The sequence below is a fragment of the Cibotium barometz genome, chromosome 8 (assembly GCF_041138505.1).
Source record: "Cibotium barometz isolate CiBa-2024 chromosome 8, ASM4113850v1, whole genome shotgun sequence".
Taxonomy (NCBI): domain Eukaryota; kingdom Viridiplantae; phylum Streptophyta; class Polypodiopsida; order Cyatheales; family Cibotiaceae; genus Cibotium; species Cibotium barometz.
This window is the reverse complement of record NC_141053.1, coordinates 54,019,812-54,040,740: the sequence shown is the minus strand read 5'-3', so window position 1 is coordinate 54,040,740 and position 20,929 is coordinate 54,019,812. Positions and strand designations below refer to the sequence as shown.

Genomic DNA, 20,929 nt, shown 5'->3' with positions numbered 1-20,929 from the left:
AGGGTAAGCAAGGATGTTGTCTTTGATGAGATGAGCAGCTGGTATGCTGCTGAAAAAGAAGCTGTTGGGGCTGATGTGAGTGGAAGTGTGGTTGCACACAATGCAGGTCAGCAATCACAGTCTTTGAGTGGACTAGAAGAGTCCTCATCTAGTGGGTTTGTTGATAGACCATGGAGTGGCAGGCTGCGTCATAATACCAGTCATGCGAATGTGATTAGTACATCACGTAAAGGAAAAGAGAAAGTGGTTGAGCCCCTTGGTATGCCTGACATTTATGCAGGGCATTCTCATGTTGATGGAGAGTCTAGTGGCTCAGATATGAGCCTTGATGAGGAGCTTGGGATCCCAGCTATGAGAACACTTGGTGTAAAGAAGGCTATGGAAGCCATGAATGAAAAGCTGCGAAGATCTGGGAGAGTGAAAAACCCTGTGCTGCAGAGATTTACATATGATGGTTATGTGGCACATCATTATGCATATATGGCAAAGGTTGTGCAGGTTGTTGAGCCCACATACATTGATGAGGCTATTGGAAATGAGTGTTGGGAGAAAGCTATGGATGAGGAGATGGATGCACTATATGGAAATGAGACTTGGGATTTAGTGCAATTTTCTGAAGGCAAGAAAGCCATTGGATGCAAGTGGGTATACAAAGTAAAACATAACAGTGATGGAAGCATAAACAGGTATAAGGCTAGGTTGGTAGCCAAAGGATCTGCGTAGACATATGGCATTGATTATGAGGAAACTTTCAGCCCAGTTGCCAAGATGGCAACAGCGAGAGTTGTGATAGCAGTGGCTGCATCAAAACAATGGTCTTTACATCAAATGGATGTAAAGAATGCATTCTTGCATGGGGATTTGCAAGAAGAGGTGTATATGTTACAGCCACCTAGTTATGAGGATGTGAGTCACCCCCCGAGCATGTTTGCAGGTTGAAGAAAGCCTTGTATGGCTTAAAACAAGCACCAAGAGCATGGTCTGACAAGATTCTGAATATCTTGTCACTATTGGCTTTGATGTAGCCAATGCAGATTTCTCGCTGTATGTGAGACATGGTGATAGAGGGGTTGTGCTTGTTGTCATCTATGTAGATGACTTGATCATTACGGGGGACCATGATGCAGAGATCTTTGATGTAAAGATCTTGCTTAGACAGAAGTTCGAGATGAAGGCTTTGGGGGAGCTCAGATATTTCTTGGGCATTGAGGTGATTAGGTCACCACATGGTATTGGATTACTGCAGAGACAGTATGGCTTGGACATGTTGTCCAAGTATGGTATGACAGGCTGTAAGCCTATTTCCATGCCATTGGATCAGAATGGCAAGTTGAGTGCCGATTCAGGAGAGATCTTGGAGGATCCTACTATGTATAGACGCATAGTAGGAAGCTTGATCTACATGATGATCACCAGACCAGATTTGAGCTATGCTGTTGGGTTGGTGAGTCAGTTTATGCAGGTTCCACGAAAACCACATTTGGATGCATCGAGACGCATACTGAGGTATGTGAGGTCTACTTTGCATTGTGGACTATTCTATGAGATTGGGACAGAGATATGTGTACATGGGTACACAGATGCTGTTTGGGTTGGTAGTATCTCAGATAGAAGATCTACCAGTGGCTTCATGTTTTCTTTGGGGAGTGCTGCTGTGACTTGGAGCAGCAAGAAGCAGCCTATGGTTGCTCTATCAAGTATTAGAGAGGCCGAGTACAAAGGTGCTGCTATGGCAGCATGTGAGGTAGCTTGGTTGAGAAAGCTACTTGCGGATTTGGGTCTATCAGTGGGAATAGACAAGTTGTCGGTTTTCTGTGACAACATTAGCAGTATACAGTTGGCCACGAACCCAGTTTTTCATGCTCGCACGAAGCATATAGAGGTCCACTTCCACTTCGTCAGAGAGAAGGTCTTGGCAGGAGAACTTGACCTTGTTTATGTCAGCACAGAGGATCAGGTAGCTGACATCTTCACCATAGCATTGGGTATAGAGAAGCTCCACAGATTCAGGGCTTCGCTTGGTGTACATGAGATGGAGTTGAGCTCGAGGGGGAGTGTTGAGATATCGAGCTCGTCTAGTGAGGCGGTGGGGACACACTGATGACCCGCTTGGGGAATAGGCCCCACACTTACACCACTGGCATGGTTGGTGAGATCATGAGTGATATGCGGCCAGTGGGATGACAGGCTATGTGACAGCCATTCTAGAGACTAGCATAGTTATAGCGCCAGCTCATTTAGTTGGGTTCACACTATAGAGAATCCTCGTATGTATTGGTTGAGTAACTTTCATATTGTGTGTACTCTTATCTTGTATATGGTGTGTTGAGTGTTGAGTGAAGAAGAAGATTTTCAGCCTCTCACCTTGTGTGTTCTCTATTAGGGTTTTGTGAGTGTGTGTGTGCTTGCAAGAGCTCATGCTCTCTTCCCCCCTGCATCTTTTCATGCTGATGATCCCAGTAAAAAATATGTCCACTAAGCTTCCTCAAAGTTCCTCTAGCCTCCGCTATCTTCAGCAACTTGCTTCAGAACCTCCCAGGACCTACCAACACACCCCTACTGACTGCTTGTTGACTAAGATCTCGACCTTTCTATTTCAGTTGACTTAGTCCGTTGACACCTCCAATCCCTCAAATACCTTAAGTTTCACTAAGACTCAACTTCACACACCTAAGGCTGACAACAGCTGACTGTCTTCTGACTCTAGAGAACTTCCCTCTTTAATTCCTATAGATCTGGCTCTACTGGTGGACTAACTAAAAATCTGACAATCAGACAGAAACCCTAATCTTTTCCCTTCTCTTTCCCTTCAACCCAAAAAAAGATATCTACTCTTGTACACTCTCAGCTAACATTTTTTGATACTCAGTTGACCCCCTTCTAATCTGACACAGTCATCAACTGATCTAAATCACCATCCAGTCCTTAACCATCCGACTGACTTTCGACAGGCCTCTTATTGTCAGCCCAAACTTCAAAAGTGTCAAACAAGACAAGATCTATACTTCAACAACATAAGCTAACTAATCTAGACACACATCTGACTTTGTTGTCAAACCCTTCTAACTCCGAATTGAAGCTTTCTGACCCAGAACTGATCTACCAAACCTTAGAACCTCACTTACACATATATTCTCTCAACAATATCAAACCAGGCAACAACTAGAGTAGAGCAAAATCAACTCATCCATCTTTAAAAAAACATAAGCAACTTTGTATGTAGATGATAATTCAGTTTGTCTCAACAACCCTAAGACATGGGGATTACACAAAAAAGAGAGAAAGCACCAACGAAACAAGGGAATCCCCCACAAGATGATCCCAACAAAACTCTTCAAGCTTGTTCTTCAAATTCCACAAGAACCAACAACAAAGAAATCTGCAATAGCCATTCCTGCAGGCTTTCACCCTCAAATATAGCATGAGCAAAGCCTTGGGCTAGTGGTTCAAGTTCTAAGAAAGCTGCTATTCACAAGATCCTAGGGCACCAACCTCCTACAAGATCTTCTATCACCTTAGCACGCTCTGCTTTGGCTAGGACCCAAGCTTTCCCAATCAAATCCCGTATCGTCTTCTCAAAAACACCATACTGTTGAGATATCGAGCTCATCTAGTGAGGCGGTGGAAACTGATGACCCACGTGGGGGATAGGCCCCACACTTACACCACTGGCATGGTTGGTGAGATCATGGGTGATATGCGGCCAGTGGGATGACAGGTCGTATGGCAGCCATTCTAGAGACTGGCATAGTTATAGCACCAGCTCATTTAGTTGGGTTCACACTATAGAGAACCCTAGTATGTATTTGGTTGAGTACCTTTTCATTGTGTGTACTCTTATCTTTGTATATGGTGTGTTGAGTGTTGTGTGAAGAAGAAGAAGATTTTCAGCCTCTCACCTTGTGTGTTCTCTTTTAGGGTTTTGTGAGTGTGTGTGTGCTTGCAAGAGCTCAAGCTTCCTTCCCCCTGCATCTTTTCATGGTATCAGAGCCTGGTTCATGCTAAGGGGGTTGAGCTAAGAAAGAGAAGCACAGGAAGTGATACGAGGGTAAGAGCTTCAACTACTCTTCCCTATTTGTGTTGGCGACTACACCCTTGTCGTCGCGGGAGCTCTACGGGAGGCACCGGCAAACGATCTTCGTGGGAGTAAAGCTATAGGGCAACTATCGGACCGTCCTATAGGACAATATTTTTCATGCCGAAAACGCGTTTTGGGCGCGTTAGGACCTCCATTTTTCAAAAAGCAGGCGATTTCGAGCACACTCGGTAAGCCATCGATTCTATGCAGAACTTTGTTTTAAGAACTACAGGAAGACAAATTGGTTGTGCAGACATTGTGTGTGCTGTAAGAAGGTCAATAGTTGCCATTGGGTGTATGTATGCACATTGAGGTCACTGGTTGTGACATTTGAGTCTAGTACAGTACCGCTGCAAAAAATACAGTAGTTTGTGCAGGACAAACCAGAGTGCTATTTCTGGTAAACTTGTGTGTTTGGCAAGATGTCAAATGATGGCATAAACCAGATTGTTTTGCTGAGGCTTGATAAGAAAAAATTCCATGCTTGTTGGAGGTTCAGGTTGACAAATTTCCTGATGGGAAAGGGTTACTGGGACTACATAGAAGGTGAGCATGAAGAGGCACCGAAGATATCGGAGATCAATCCGACTACTACAGGTGTGAAAGACTTCAAGGATTGGGACCAAGGAGCCAGAAAATTTATGTATTGGCTCTCTATCAGTATACAGGACACCATGTATGTATGTGAATGACTATGCATTGAAGATCAAGGGTATTGTGGAATCCCTTGCATCTATTGGCATTTCAGTAGATGATGATGATAAGGTGGAAGTCTGTCTACGTGGTCTCGGGCCACAATACAAGGCGTTCAAGACGTCTATTCAGACTTGGGAAAACATTCCCAATTTCACAGATTTGGTGTCTATGTTGATTATAGAAGAGATAAGCTTGGGTGAAGACCAACAATCTTCACAAAACAAAAACAGCTCAGAGAGCATCATGCCTTCTACACAAGTTCAGGAAGAGGACGAGGTTGGGTAGCATGTTATTAATGCCATGTCTGAAAATGTTGAAGCAGCACATAAAGATGATGTATGGTACGTTGATTCAGGTGCTTTGAACCACATGACAAGTCATGGGGAGTGGTTAAAGGAGATGAAAAATCTTGAAAGACCAGGTTTTTTAGAAACAGGGGATGACACTACTCATCCAATTGCCCATGTTGGAGATGTGCCATTGTCTATGCAAGATGGCAAAGTGAAGTACCTTACAGATGTACTTCATGTTCCGAACATAACAAAGAATTTGGTTTCAGTCGGCTAGATGATTGAGCAGGGTTTGTAGGTTCAGTTTAACCATGATGGTTGTTATGTTGAAGAATTTAAAGACGAGTGCAGGTTGGTTGCAAAAGGCAACAAAGTGGGTAAAATGTTTACATTGAATGTAAATATGCCTGAAGTGAGTGCTATGATGTTTGCAAATGGTTCAAGAATTGTTACAGACACAGACATTTGGCATAAAAGAATGGGACATGTGAATGTGCAGAGAATGAAGTCTATGTAGACTAAAGGAATTCTAACAAGGCTACGAAAGTTTAAAATTGAAGGTATGCAGAAAATATGTGAAGCATGCCAATTTGGAAAGCAAACAAAGCATGTATTTACACGTGATAGAAATGTGAGCAGAAATGCACTAGATGTGCATTCAGATGTATGGGGTCCTACAAAGACCATGTCTATGGGAGGCTGCAGGTATTATGTGACATTTATTGATGACTACACAAGGAAAGTGTGGGTATACTTCATGAAGGAGAAGGGTGAGGTGTTCACTCATTTTCAGAATTTTAGAGTTATGGTTGAAAAGCAAACAGGGAAATATGTAAAGTGCCTAAGGTCAGATGGAGGGGGAGAGTACTTCTCCAATGAGTTCTCTGAATTTTTGAAGAAGAATAGTATTCAGAGACAGTTTACATGTAGATACACTCCGTAGCAAAATGGAGTTGCTGAGTGGAAAAACAGGCACATTGCTGAGATTACGCAAGCATTGATGGGAGAGAAGAATATGCCGCATAGCTATTGGGCTGAGGCTATTTCTACAGCAGTTTGCATCATGAACAAGACTCCAACTGCAGCCATACATGATGGAACTCCATAGGAGAGGTTTACTGGCAGAAAACCTGATTTGTCTCATCTGAAAGTCTTTGGATGCATTGCATATGTGCATGTGCCAAATGAGCTGAGAACTAAGCTGGATCCAAAAACTGAAAAATGTGTGTTTATTGGATACTCCCTTGAGCAAAAGGGATACAGGTGTTATAACCCTGCTACACGTTGTGTGTAGTTTTTTGGGAACCTCAGACTCAACTTGTACATGTGTACATGAGTGTTGTTCGTGTTGTGGTAAAGTCATGGGAGCACCCATTGACTCGGTGTAGGCGTCATGGATACGGCAATCAAGCTTTTGGTTTTGATGGGAGTGTATGTGCAGGGACAATGTTGAGATTCTGGAAGCACAGGCTCGTCCGGAACGTAGTCTGCTGAAGGTGGTATCAGCTATTTGGCCTTGAATGTGTGGACGTCCCAAGTACAACGGGCACTCGAGGTTGAAATTGCATGGGCAAATAAAGATGAAGGGGACAAGGTAGCTTTGAGCTTTAGTGTAAAAAGGATAAAGTAATGGTGGCCATCCATAGGGTTTTAAGCAAAATGAAAGAAATGATAATCAAATGTGGCCATAAAAAACGAGGCATGCGTGGAGCTTTGAATGACTACCAGCTTGAAGGTCTGGAAGCTAGCCAGCACATGAAGGAAGGTTGCAGAAGCGTGAAGTCGGGAGCTAGCCGGTGAAGAGGAGCCGGGGAGAGAGAACAAAAAGGCGACAGAGGATTATAGCGGAGAGGGGCAGGAGGCCACCTCTGTGTGTGCTTGACAGGTGTAGAGTGGGTGTGTATTTTTGGGTGGCTAGTTGTAGCCACAGGCGCTGCAGAAGAGCAGACACTGGGACGTGTGCAGCCTTTGGAGCATGCAGGTGAAGGACTGGAAGGTCGCAGAAGAGCAGCGCGCCTGGAGGAGTCATCAAAGTGCACAGGCTCGGGTTGATGGGAGGTCGCCGGTAGCTGAAGAAAGAGAGAAAGCGTGGACTGCGCAGGAGAGCCTGAGGGCTGGAAAGCAGAGAACCGAGGAGGAGTTAGCGTAAGCACAGCGCAGGTTGGGGGCGGCTCTGTAGGGAGGAGAGTCGTCAGCAAAACAGGAAGAGAAGTGGCCTTGTTTGGGTCTCGGTGGCTGCGGTGGCTGGGTACGTCAACTGATAAGGGCTGCAGGTTGGCGTTGGCGAGCAAGGCGGGTCATGGTGGAAGAGAACGAGCACGCTGACCATTGCAGAGAAGTTGACAGTGAAGGAGAGTGAGAAGGGACGCGTTGGGTTTGCTGCGGCTAGTGGGGCTAGAGCGACAAATAGTAGAGGGAGCCTTGTGTGGCGGTTGGTACACAAAGAGGAGTTGCAAGCAATGTGTGAAGGGTGATGTGGTGTGGTAAGAGACCACAAGGGAGATGCCCTTGAAGAGGGGTGAGTATTAGTGAAGATAAGCTACTGGTTAACAGGCTGGCAAGGGGAGAAGGTTTGGATGGGCTAGATATTGGTGGGCTAGCTGCAAGTGTTGACAGCAATTGAAAGGATGCTTCTTTGGTGAAGTGTGGTTAGCAACCAGAGAGAGGAAGGTTCAGAGGTGTGACTAGTTTTTTGCTTTGGGAACTGGCAGTGTGCTGGTGGTGAAGGAAAGAGAGACCTTCAGCTGAGGAACAGATGCAAAGAATGAAGAGGTCAGCTACTACAGAGTAGTAGGAGCGAAGGGATTTGGAGCGACCAGGAGCTGGAGAGGACTGATTAGGAGTGGGTGCTTGATAAAGCTGGTTCTGAGGATATCTGGGATACCCAATTCTGTAAAGATAAAGGTCCTTTCTGAAATATAAGTCTTGTTCATGCTCTTTGGTCTGGTGTTCTGGTGTGTTTGCATGTGTGTGTGGAAGTGTGGCATTCTATAAAGGCGTAGACAGCTTTACCGCTTCCGTGCCATCACTTTCTGGTGCCTCCACAGAGGAGCAGATTTCCTCTAGTTTGTGAAAGAGAACAGGGGCTGTGTGAAGAAAGATTTGGAAAGATGGCTCAAGATTTTCCACAGTATTGGGGATTGCCACAGGAAAATGCAACCAGATTTTTGGAGAAAATGGAGTTTACAGCTTTGATGAAAGACAGGGCAACCCCGGAGATCCTTTCTCAAATTTTGGCTTATTGCTTGCAGGGTGATGCAAAAGTATGGCTACAGATGTTTGTCACTACACACAGGAATGTTCATCGATAGGATCCTGAGTACCGTGTAGTCAGAGCTGCATTTTTGGCACAGTTTGCCCGTGTGAGGAGTCCAAATGAAGTATGGAAGGAGTTGTGTAACATTCAGCAGAAGGACGGTCAGGATGTGGATCAGTATCTGATAGAGTTTGGTAGACTATGGAGTCTATGGTGTGAGGCTCTGATTCCTAAAGTACCCCTGCAGATGATAAAGAGGGAGCGGTTTGTGGCTGGTTTGGAGCCAACCCTCCGTCTGAAGGTGGAGCTGAAGAACCTGGATAGCTTTGAGGAGGCTGTTAGAGTTGCTCATGAGAAGGAGTGGAAGGTGAAGCGTCTGAGGCAGATGGGAATGCAGGAAGAGCCGAAGAGGTTTGTGAAGGTGCCACAGATTGAGAGTATGCATCCTGGAAGGAAAGCTGCTGTTGCTCCTAAACAGGAGGATTCTTTGAAAAAGGAGGTTCATGATGCAGTGGAGCTCATGAAGTCTTTAAGCTTGAATTGGATAGAGTCTGCAGGAAGAGGAAGAAGCATAGGTGATATGGGAAGGAAGACTGATGCATCATCTGATTCTGGAGGAAATTCAGCAGATATTGGAAGAGAGAGAGGGTATCTGAGTGATATGCAATGCCAGAATTGTGGTGAGTAGGGTCATATCAGTCCACAATGTGAGAGACCAGCCAAAGCTAATGGTAGCATATATCAATTATCTATGGGGATAAGTGATAAGGTGATGGGCCCTAATATGCAGGTGAAGGATGCAATCCAGTCCAATGTTTGTGAGGTCCATAAGGTCACATTTGCAGAACAGGATATGGGACAGATTAATCTGTTAGAAATGGAGAAGGGTGAGGTTTCTGGAATCAGCCCTAAAGAGCTTTCAGAAGATGAGGAGGAGAAGGATGGAAGTATTAATGATGTTGTGGATTGTGAGCAGGTGCTAGTACTTCAGCCAGTCAAGGTAGAGAGTGATGATCAAGACTAATGAAAATGCTGTGGATGGAGTATGTATGGATGTGACGAGTGATGAGTTGGATATCGCAGCTTGTGAGAATGTGGATGGTGAGCTGGACAATGTACTTGATAATGCACTGGATGATCTGTTGAAATTGGCTTCCTTGGAGAACATTACTTGCATGCCAGTTGTGCAGGAAAGGAGTGATGGTGTGACTGATGATGAGTTGGATGCTACTGGATGGTGGTGTGATGGATTTTGCAGGTGCGGTTGCTGATCATAAGGTGTGTGTTCCTTGTCATGCCCAAGAGAATGAGTCGGTTGTGAGTGGTGGGGATGCATGTGAGGCTATTGTTGTTGGTCAGGGGGACCAAGATTCTTTGCCTGGCAGTTTGGGGAGCTTGGACTTGGTAGGGATGCCTGTGCAAGATGTGGAGAATCTTGAAGGATCGCCAATAGTCTTGAAGCTGGAGAAACTGCAGGAAAGTGGCAATGATGAGTCTGCAATGCATGAAGTTGCTGTGTGTGATGTTGATGGGCTGAAAGGAAATGGGTTTATGGTGGACACACCGCATGTTGATGCTCAGCATATGGATGAGTGGTTTGGTCATAGTTCTAGTCTGGCAGTTTGCCCAGAGGGAGAGTTGGAAGCCAATGAGGGGGGCTGCAAATTGGATGATCATGAGATGGGAGTTGATGATCAGATGTGTGTTATTTCGGTATGTGATTATGAGTGGGAATCAGATGCGTCAGAGGGGAGTAGAGGTGAGGAGTGGTTGTCTCCATCACAAAATTATGTGAGCTGGTATGGGGGAGGAAGTGCAACAGTAGATGGTGATGAGGCCATATACAAAGAGCAAAGGGGGTTGCTGAAAGTGGAAGATTATGACAGGGTGTATCAATGGTTGTTTAATAGAGGAAAATGCTTGAAGGATTGGAAGGTAGATGCACCGAGGTTTTTGTTTCATCCAGGGGGATAAATGGTTTCTGTTAGTGCAGCTGCTGGACATAAATGTCTCAGCAGAAAAAAGGGGGTTGCTAAATATGTGTAGTTTTTTGAGAACCTCAGACTCAACTTGTACATGTGTATATGAGTGTTTTTCGTGTTGTGGTAAAGTCATGGGAGCACCCATTGACTCGGTGTGGGCGTCATGGATACAGCAATCAAGCTTTTGGTTTTGATGGGAGTGTATGTGTAGGGATAATGTTGAGATTCTGGAAGCACAGGCTCGTCCGGAACGTAGTCTGCTGAAGGTGGTATCGGCTATTTGGCCTTGAATGTGTGGACGTCCCAAGTACAACGGGCACTCGAGGTTGAAATTGAAGAGTTATGAGGTGCATGGGCAAATAAAGATGAAGGGGACAAGGTAGCTTTGAGCTTTGGTGTAAAAAGGATAAAGTAATGGTGGCCATCCATAGGGTTTTAAGCAAAATGAAAGAAATGATAATCAAATGTGGCCATAAAAAATGAGGCATGCGTGGAGCTTTGAATGACTGCCAGCTCGAAGGTCTGGAAGCTGGCCAGCACGTGAAGGAAGGTTGCAGAAGCGTGAAGTCGGGAGCTAGCCGGTGAAGAGGAGCCGGGGAGAGAGAACAAAAAGGCAACAGAGGATTACAACGGAGAGGGGCAGGAGGCCACCTCTGTGTGCGCTTGACACGTGTAGAGTGGGTGTGTATTTTTGGGTGGCTAGCTGTAGCCCCACAGGCGCTGGCAGAAGAGCAGACCCTGGGACATGTGCGGCCTTTGGAGCATGCAGGTGAAGGACTGGAAGGTCGCAGAAGAGCAGCGGCTGGAGGAGTCGTCAGAATGCACAGGCTCGGGTTGATGGGAGGTCGCCGGTAGAGCTGAAGAAAGAGAGAAAGCGTGGACTGTGCAGGAGAGCCTGAGGGCTGGAAAGCAGAGAACCGAGGAGAAGTTAGCGTAAGCACAGCGTAGGTTGGGGGCGGCTCTGCAGGGAGGAGAGTCGTCAGCAAAACAGGAAGAGAAGTGGCCTTGTTTGGGTCTCGGTGGCTGTGGTGGCTGGGTACGTCAACTGATAAGGGCTGCAGGTTGGCGTTGGCGAGCAAGGCGGGTCATGGTGGAAGAGAAAGAGCACGCTGACCATTGCAGAGAAGTTGACAGTGAAGGAGAGTGAGAAGGGACGCGTTGGGTTTGTTGCGGCTAGTGGGGCTGGAGCGACAAATAGTAGAGGGAGCCTTGTGTGGCGGTTGGTACGCAAAGAGGAGCTGCAAGCAACGTGTGAAGGGTGATGTGGCATGGTAAGAGACCATAAGGGAGACGCCCTTGAAGAGGGGTGAGTATTAGTGGTTAACAGGCTGGCAAGGGGAGAAGGTTTGGATGGGCTGGATATTGGGCTAGCTGCAAGTGTTGACAGCAATTGAAAGGATGCTTCTTTGGTGAAGTGTGGTTAGCAACTAGAGAGAGGAAGGTTCAGAGGTGTGACTAGTTTTTTGCTTTGGGAACTGGCAGTGTGCTGGTGGTGAAGGAAAGAGAGACCTTCAGCTGAGGAACAGATGCAGAGAACGAAGAGGTCAGCTACAGAGTAGTAGGAGCGAAGGGATTTGGAGCGACCAGGAGCTGGAGAGGACTGATTAGGAGTGGGTGCTTGATAAAGCTGGTTCTGAGGATATCTGGGATATCCAATTCTGTAAAGATAAAGGTTCTTTCTGAAATATAAGTCTTGTTCATGCTCTTTGGTCTAGTGTTCTGGTGTGTTTGCATGCGTGTGTGGAAGTGTGGCATTCTATAAAGGCGTAGACAGCTTTACCGCTTCCGTGCCATCAACGTGAGTTGAGGGTAAGCAAGGATGTTGTTTTTGATGAGATGAGTAGCTGGTATGCTGCTGAAAAAGAAACTGTTGGGGTTGATGTGTGTGGAAATGTGGTTGCACAGAATGCAAGTCAGCAATCACACTCTTTGAGTGGACCAGAAGAGTCCTCATCTAGTGGTTCAATTGATAGACCATGGAGTGGCAGGCTGTGTCATAATACCAGTCCTGCAAATGTGATTAGTACATCACATAAAGGCAAAGAAAAAGTGATTGAGCCCCTTAGTATGCTGACATTTCAGCATGGCATTCTCATGTTGATGGAGAGTCTAGTGGCTCAAAGATGAGCCTTGATGAGGATCTTGGGATACCAGCTATGAGAACACCTGGTGTAAAAAGAAGGCTATGGAAGCCATGAATGTAAAGCTGCGAAGATATGGGAGAGTGAAGAATCCTGTGCAGAGGTTTACCTATGATGGTTATGTGGCACATCACTATGCATACATGGCAAAAGTTGTACAGGTTATAGAGCCCACATGCATTGATGAGGCTGTTGGAAATGTGTGTTGGGAGAAAGCTATGGATGAGGAGATGGATGCACTATATGGAAATGAGACTTGGGATTTAGTGCAATTGTCTGAATGCAAGAAAGCCATTGGATGCAAGTGGGTGTACAAAGTAAAACATAGCAGTGATGGAAAGATAAGCAGGTACAAGGCTAGATTGGTAGCCAAAGGATCTGCGCAGATATATGGCATTGATTATGAGGAAACTTTCAGCCCAGTTGCCAAGATGGCAACAGTGAGAGTTGTGATAGCAGTGGCTGTGTCAAAGCAATGGTCTTTACATCAGATGGATGTAAAGAATGCATTCTTGCATGGGGATTTGCAGGAAGAGGTGTATATATTGCAGCCATTTGGTTGAGTCACCCCGAGCATGTTTGCAGGTTGAAGAAAGCCTTGTATACCTTAAAACAAGCACCAAGAGCATGGTTTGACCAGATTTCTGAATATCTTGTCACTATTGGCTTTCATGTAGCCAATGCAGATTTCTCGCTGTATGTGAGACACAGTGATATAGGGGTTGTGCTTGTTGTCATCTATGTAGATGACCTGATCATTATAGGGGACCATGATGCAAAGATCTTTGATGTAAAGATCTTTGACACAGTGATATAGGGGTTGTGCTTGTTGTCATCTATGTAGATGACCTGATCATTACAGAGGGGACCATGATACAGAGATCTTTGATGTAAAGATCTTGCTTAGCCAGAAGTTTGAGATAAAGGATTTGGGAGAGCTTAGATATTTCTTGGGCATTGAGGTGATTAGGTCACCACAATGTGGTATTGGATTACTGCAGAGACAGTGTGGCTTGGACATGTTGTCCAAGTATCGTATGACAAGATGTAAGCCTACTCAGTGCCATTGGATCAGAATGGTAAGTTGAGTGCAGATTCAGGAGAGATTCTGGAGGATCCTACTATGTATAGACGCATAGTAGGAAGCTTGATCTACATGACGATCACCAGGCCAGATTTGAGCTATGCTATTGGGTTGGTGAGTCAGTCTATGCAAGTTCCTCTGAAGCGGCATTTGGATGCATTGAGACGCATACTGAGGTATGTGAGGTCTACTTTGCATTGTGGACTATTTTATGAAATTGGGAAAGAGATATGTGTACATGGGTACACAGATGCTGATTGGGCTGGTAGTATCTCAGATAGAAGATCTACTAGTGGCTTCATGTTTTCTTTGGAGAGTGCTGCTGTGACTTGGAGCAGCAAGAAGCAGCCTACGGTTGCTCTATCGAGTACTACAGAGGCTGAGTACAAAGGTGCTGCTATGGCAGCATGTGAGGTAGCTTGGTTGAGAAAGCTACTTGCGGATTTAGGTCTATCAGTGGGAATAGACAAGTTGTCGTTTTTCTGTGACAACATTAGCAATATACAATTGTCCAGGAACCTAGTTTTGCATGCTCGCACGAAGCATATAGAGGTCCACTACCATTTGTCAGAGAGAAGGTTTTGGCAGGAGACGTTGACCTTGTTTATGTCAGCACACAAGATTAAGTCGCTGATATCTTCACCAAAGCATTGGGTACAGAGAAGCTCCGCAGATTCAAGGCTTCGCTTGGTGTATATGAGATGGAGTTGAGCTTGAGGGGGAGTGTTGAGATATCGAGCTCATCTAGTGAGGCGGTGGACACTAATGACCCGCTTGGGGGATAGGCCCCACACACTTACACCACTGGCATGGTTGGTGAGATCATGGGTGATATGCAGCCAGATGACAGGCTGTGTGACAGCCATTCTAGAGATTGGCATAGTTATAGTGCCAGCTCATTCAGTTGGGTTATATCGAGCTCATCTAGTGAGGCGGTAGACACTAATGACCCGCCTGGGGGATAGGGCCCACACACTTACACCACTGGCATGGTTGGTGAGATCATGGGTGATATGCGGCTAGTGGGATGACAGGCTGTATGACAGCCATTCTGGAGACTGGCATAGTTATAGCACCAGCTCATTTAGTTGGGTTCACACTATAGAGAACCCTAGTATGTATTTGGTTGAGTACCTTTTCATTGTGTGTACTCTTATCTTTGTATATGGTGTGTTGAGTGTTGTGTGAAGAAGAAGAAGATTTTTAACCGCTCACCTTGTGTGTTCTCTTTTAGGGTTTTGTGAGTGTGTGTGCTTGCAAGAGCTCAAGCTCTCTTCTCCCCTGCATCTTTTCACATACACCAATAGCTTCCACAAAGCTCCAACACAAAATCTCCTTGGATCTCTCATGCACTTCTCAATTATGCTGTCACCCAATGCTCCTATCACTCTTCTTCTCAATTTTCTTCCCTATGTTGCTCGCAATGATGCACTTCTCTCTTACAAAACCATCACAACCCAAATCCATGCATCTTCTCCTCGATTTTGTCAACTACCCTCGACTCTAGCTATCCATGCAGTAGTTCCACCTTCACTTCACACAACTGATAACATCAATTCACTTGTTGCAGGTGGCCATGCAACAATCCCAATTCTCTAAGGTTCTACACACACACGATGATTATTTTTAGTTTTGGGGTTGGGGTGAACACGTCATCTATTGGGCACAATGATCTTGACCCAAGAAAACCCATAGTGTCTCACTCAACTTGTAAATTTAAAAAAAAGCCATCAGTGTCTCACTCTGTGCGTGGTGCGCCGGTAGGGATTAAGGGAAAAAATATCAAAAAGATCAACCCTAAACGTTATCACCTTCGCCCCTTTCCCCCTCCATTTTCAAAATTCAAAACCTTCCCTCACTCAAGTGAGAGTGCAATCATGAATGAGCTAGGAGGTGACTTTGCTCTGATGCAGAAGGAATTAAAACGTTCCTTTTTACAACAAACGCAATGTAAAAATTCAAATGTTCTTTTTTTAAAAAATAGCAACCCAAACAATTCAAATTTCAAAGCCTTACGTTGCATATCAGTGGACCTAACCTTTGTACCTTACCTAATCTAAAAAAAGAATATCTTTTTACAGGCTATAGGGAGACTATAGGGAAAGCCTAAGGCGTGCCTACAAATCTCGCCACATAGCTTGAAAAAAGTCAACCCATCTTCTCTTTTTTAGGACCTTCAGAAGGAGCTGATCCGCTTTCTCAATGCGGGCGTGATCGGGAGAGACGTTGCAGCCTGCCCGTCAAGTACGCCAAGGCTGCCATGTTGGTCCGAACCAACACCCTCCTCATCTGTTGACCCGGCCTTAGGACCCAGCGAGCCCGTAGCGGCCGTAGTATAGTAGATGACCCCCTTTTTGGCCGATGAGCCAGATGATATGAACACCGACGTCGCCGAGGGGACCGAGGAGGACCTCTTGGATTATGACGATGACGATTATGACCTATTGGACCCTGCTGATGTCCTGACAGAAACGGAGCTCTCTAGTCGACTTTTTAAATATCTTAATGTCAAACTGAACAATATGGGTAAAGTCCAGGCTGACTTAGTCACGATGCTACAGAGCATCTGCACACGGTTAGATGCACTGACAGCCGCCTCGGCTAGTACTCTGACTCCTCGTGATAGACGAACTCCTGCGGCACGGGTGAGCGTAGCCTCGCCAGTGATCACAGGAGTACAAGCCGATGCGCCTGCGGGGCCGTCCGTTAGCGACAGCTTCGTCGTTATTAAAAGACTTAAAGCCGCCTAGTTTTGGTGGCGAGGAGAAGGAGAGAAACAAGGACTCAGTCAACATGTTTCTAGCGAAGTGGTAAGATTTGCACGCGCTGCGATAGCAGCCTAGTCGGATACAGCCCGTAGAGGCTAGCCTCTACGGGCAAAGCGCTGCGACAGCAGCCTAGCCGGATACAGCCCGTAGAGGCTAGCCTCTCATAACCGGCAAAGCGTACAAGTGGTGGATGAGTTTGACAACTCATCCTGCCACTTGGACGGAGTTTGAAACAATGTTTCGAAAAGAGTTTTTGCCTTTTAATGAGGCGGAGAGAAGTTGGGAGTTATGGGACAAGTGCTCGATGGAGTACAAATCCCTAACTCAATACATCTCAGACTATAGGGAGATAGTACTCAAGCTAAAGAGGATCGATGCATTCCAGACATTGCGAGGCTTTAAAAGAGGTCTCAAAGATGATTACCTTGAGTACGTAGAGCCCTTACAGCCTAAAGACTTAGCAGCGGCAATTAAGTATGCGCAGATATTCGATGACATCAAGCGCCGTAGTGCGCGTGGTGTTTCAAGCAGGGCCGAGGACATGGTGGTCATTGGTCTCAAAAACCGCGACCATCCAAGAAGAAAAGAGACATCGAAATCCAAAAGAAAGAGCAGTATATTAAAGCGTGAAAGGAAAATCGCTGCTTTAATTGCAATGATGTAGGGCACACGAAGACTGAGTGTCCAAAGCCTAAAGCCAGCACAAGTGGCAAACAACGAGCCCAAAAAAGATGGTAAATCCTCTAGGCAGTTGCATACAGTGCAGAGACTCCCTCTCAGTCCCGCAGAGTTCAGAGAGGTGACAGTGTGTCATTGTGATGAGCATCACGCTTGTTCAGTGACACCAGCGATGTGGCAGTCTACTGTAGGTCCGCATGACATGGTGCGCATGTATGGCACCATAGGTGGCCGTAGAGTCACAGTTTTTATTGATGATGGAGCTAGCCACAACTTTTTGAATTACTCGTTAGTCAAGAAGTTGGGGTTGACTGAGACCCGGAGTGATCATGAGTATACTGTTGGCCTAGCCAACGGATATGACAAAATACCGTAGTATTGGGGGTCCCATTATCTATGCAGGACTACGAGGCTCCGCTTGACTTTTAGGTCATGCACTTAGCCAGAGCAGACGTATATCTAGGTAGGGAGTGGCTGTATGGCTTGGGCCCTAGTCTAGCTCAGAATTACTTACATAATACGCTATGTTTTGAGCATGGAGGTAGAGTCATTACCCTGCAGGGCGACCGTACGTGTACTGTCCCCGCCGCCACACCACTTATTTCCTCCATGGAGCTGTGCATAGCGGTCCGCAGAGACCAGACAGCGGTCCGCAGGGACCAGACAGCAGAGATATATACTTGTTACTCTCTTTTAAATTCTATTTCCGTATATGAAACTGTAAATAATATTTGAGTAGACAAACAAAGAAAACAAAATAGCCTTGGATGAGACCCACTGTTTGAAAACCTTGTTTGGCATGCATGTGATTCAAACAAGAAAAAATCCAAAGTGAAAGAAATATTAAAGAAAAAGTACGTAGATACTTTAATAAATTTATTAGAGGAATTTCAGGATGTTTTTTCTAATGATTTACCAGATGGTTTACCACCATCTAGAGGAGTAGACCATGGCATCGAAGTTATGCCAGGATCAAAACCTATAAGCAAACCTGCTTATAGATTAAGCCACTCCGAGGCATAGGAGGTGAAAAAACAATTGACGGAATATTTGAACAAAGGCTTCATTCGTCCTAGTTCAAGTCCGTGGGCATCGCCTATTCTTCTGGGAAAGAAGAAAGACGGATCTATGCGGATGTGCATAGACTATAGGGCTCTTAATCAGATAACGATTAAGAACAAGTATCCAATGCCACGCATGGATGAGTTGTTTGATCAACTCTATAGATCGAGGTACTTTACAAAAATAGACCTGAGATCAGGATATCATCAGGTTAGAATTAAACAAGAAGATGTTGCGAAGACAGCATTTAGGACCCGTTTCGGACATTTTGAGTTTTTGGTTATGCCATTTGTGCTAACCAATGCTCCAGCGACGTTTATGACGCTGATGGACAGTATTTTACGTCCATATCTGGGAAAATTCATAGTAGTTTTCTTAGATGATATTCTTGTGTACAGTAAGACATAGAAAGAACACATAGAGCATTTGCGCCTAGTATTCGAGTTGTTGCGAGAGCACAAACTATTTGCAAAGAAGAGCAAATGTGATTTTTTTGAAACAGAAATTCACTACCTTGGTCATATTACTCCGGCATCCACTGGTCCATTCTGGACGCCATGCGCAAGATCATGTGCGCCAACGCCATTCCCAAGCTGCCCCTTCGAGGTACCATCACCGCCTCAGGTGACCTGGGCCCCCTCTCCTATATCGCCGGGCTGCTTACCGCCATATCCAACTCCAGGGCCATCACGCCCGAGGGGAAAGAGGTTTCTGCCGCTGAGGCTCTTAAACTGGCCGGCGTGGAGGCTCCCTTCGAGCTCCAGCCCAAGGAGGGTCTCGCACTTGTCAATGGTACTTCCGTGGGAGCCGCCGTGGCCGCCAATGTGTGCTTCGACGCCAACGTGCTGGTGCTGCTGGTGGAGGTGCTGTCCGCCCTCTTCTGCGAGGTAATGCAGGGCAAGCCCGAGTTCACGGACCCCCTCACCCATCAGCTCAAGCACCATCCGGGCCAGATCGAGGCTGCCGCGGTGATGGAGTTCCTGCTGGAAGGTAGCTCCTACATGCAGGCCGCAGCCAAGCTGCACGAGACAGACCCCCTCTCCAAGCCCAAGCAGGACCGCTACGCCCTCCGGACGTCTCCCCAGTGGCTGGGTCCTCAGGTGGAGGTCATCCGCACGGCCACCCACTCCATAGAGAGGGAGATCAACTCTGTTAACGACAACCCGCTCATTGACGTCTGCCGCGACATGGCTCTGCACGGGGACAACTTCCAGGGCACCCCATCGGCGTGTCCATGGACAACATGAGGATCGCCCTGGCCGCCATCGGTAAGCTCATGTTCGCGCAATTTTCCGAGCTTGTTTGCGACTACTATAATTCTGGGTTGCCCTCCAATCTCAGCGGCGGGCCGGATCCCAGCTTGGATTATGGGTTCAAGGGGGCAGAGATTGCTATGGCCGCCTACTGCTCGGAGCTCCAATACCTGGCCAATCCCGTGACCACGCACGTGCAGAGTGCTGAGCAGCACAACCAGGACGTGAACTCTCTGGGGCTCATCACGGCCAGGAAGACGGCGGAAGCTGTGGAGATACTGAAGCTCATGTCGTCCACTTATATGGTGGCCCTTTGCCAGGCTGTGGATCTGAGGCATCTAGAGGAGAACATGCAAGCCGTGGTGAAGAGCCTCGTGGTGAACGCTTCGAAGGCCATTTCCAGCACCCGCTTTTCCGAGAAGCAGCTGCTGCAGGTCGTGGAACACCAGCCCGTCTTTTCCTACATCGACAATGCCTCCAACCCATCGTACGCTCTCATGCTGCAGCTGAGAGAGATGCTCGTCGAGCAGGCCCTCGAGCCCGCTCGACACGAAGAAGAGAACGCCAAGGAGATCACTCCCCTGTTCAGGGCTATCCCCGTCTTCGAAGCCCAGCTTAAGAAGCTCCTTGACGAGCAGGTGCCCAAGGCAAGGGAAAGATACGACAATGGAGACTATGCAGTGCCCAACATGATTAAGAACTGCAGGACCTACCCCATCTACAAGTTTGTTCGGAGTGAGCTGGGCACCAATCTGCTGCGCGGCACTGCAACAAGGAGCCCTGGTGAGGACATCGAGAAGGTTTTCAATGCCATACTAGATGGGAAGCTGCTCTTGCCTCTGTTGAAATGCCTTGAAGGATGGAGCGGATCTGCCGGGCCTTTCACCCCCCGCCCTGTCCCAGCCTCTCCTGCTGTCTTCAATCCTTTGTACTGGGCCTGGTTCGACAACTTCCGGTCGCCCTCTGCCACCGCAGGCAAAGGATACTGGTCCCTCACTGGCTAAATTCTTGCAAGGAAAGAATAGCCTCATCAGCCTCGGAAGAATTGTACGTGGAGGGTTGTAGTATCAAGTTAAATAACGCTGGAAATAAAACACACACGAGTTTCTCATTTGATCAAATATCCATGTGTTATGTGTTACTAAAGATGGTCATTGCTAATCTCGTTTTAGTTTTATCATGCATATTGATGAGAAAAAGCAAGTGTAAGTGCATGTAGGCTTCATTTTTTACGGGTGGGTAGGCCTACGCTTCTGAGACTTTTTTATAACTAAGACTATATTAGGGAGGAAAATCCCATTCTTTTTGAAATTTTCTTTTAAATCTACATTTTGGTGTATCTTGAGCATACCAATTCTAAAGTGTGGATTTAGAACCTATTGTTTAAGAGCTATCTAATGATATGTTAGATGAGAGGGTTTTAACAAAATCTTAAAAGAGTTTACCGTACCTTCTATTTTTTGATCTTGTAAAATAGGAATTGAGATTTTCCTAAACTCTCTTATATGGTCTAATAATAATAACAGCTTTCATCCAAGAATAGGTCTTTGTGTAGGACGTCGAAACGAGACATATCCATCGTACCCTAATCTCGAGCCCAACAACCGTTATGAATAACATCCCTCAACGGTTCCAGTCCTT

General features: G+C 46.3%; 1 pseudogene; it reads left to right on the top strand.

The window, feature by feature from the left end:
• Positions 1–6,765: 6,765 nt before the first annotated feature.
• Positions 6,766–20,409, top strand: LOC147636415 (phenylalanine ammonia-lyase-like; annotated as a pseudogene).
• Positions 20,410–20,929: the final 520 nt, after the last annotated feature.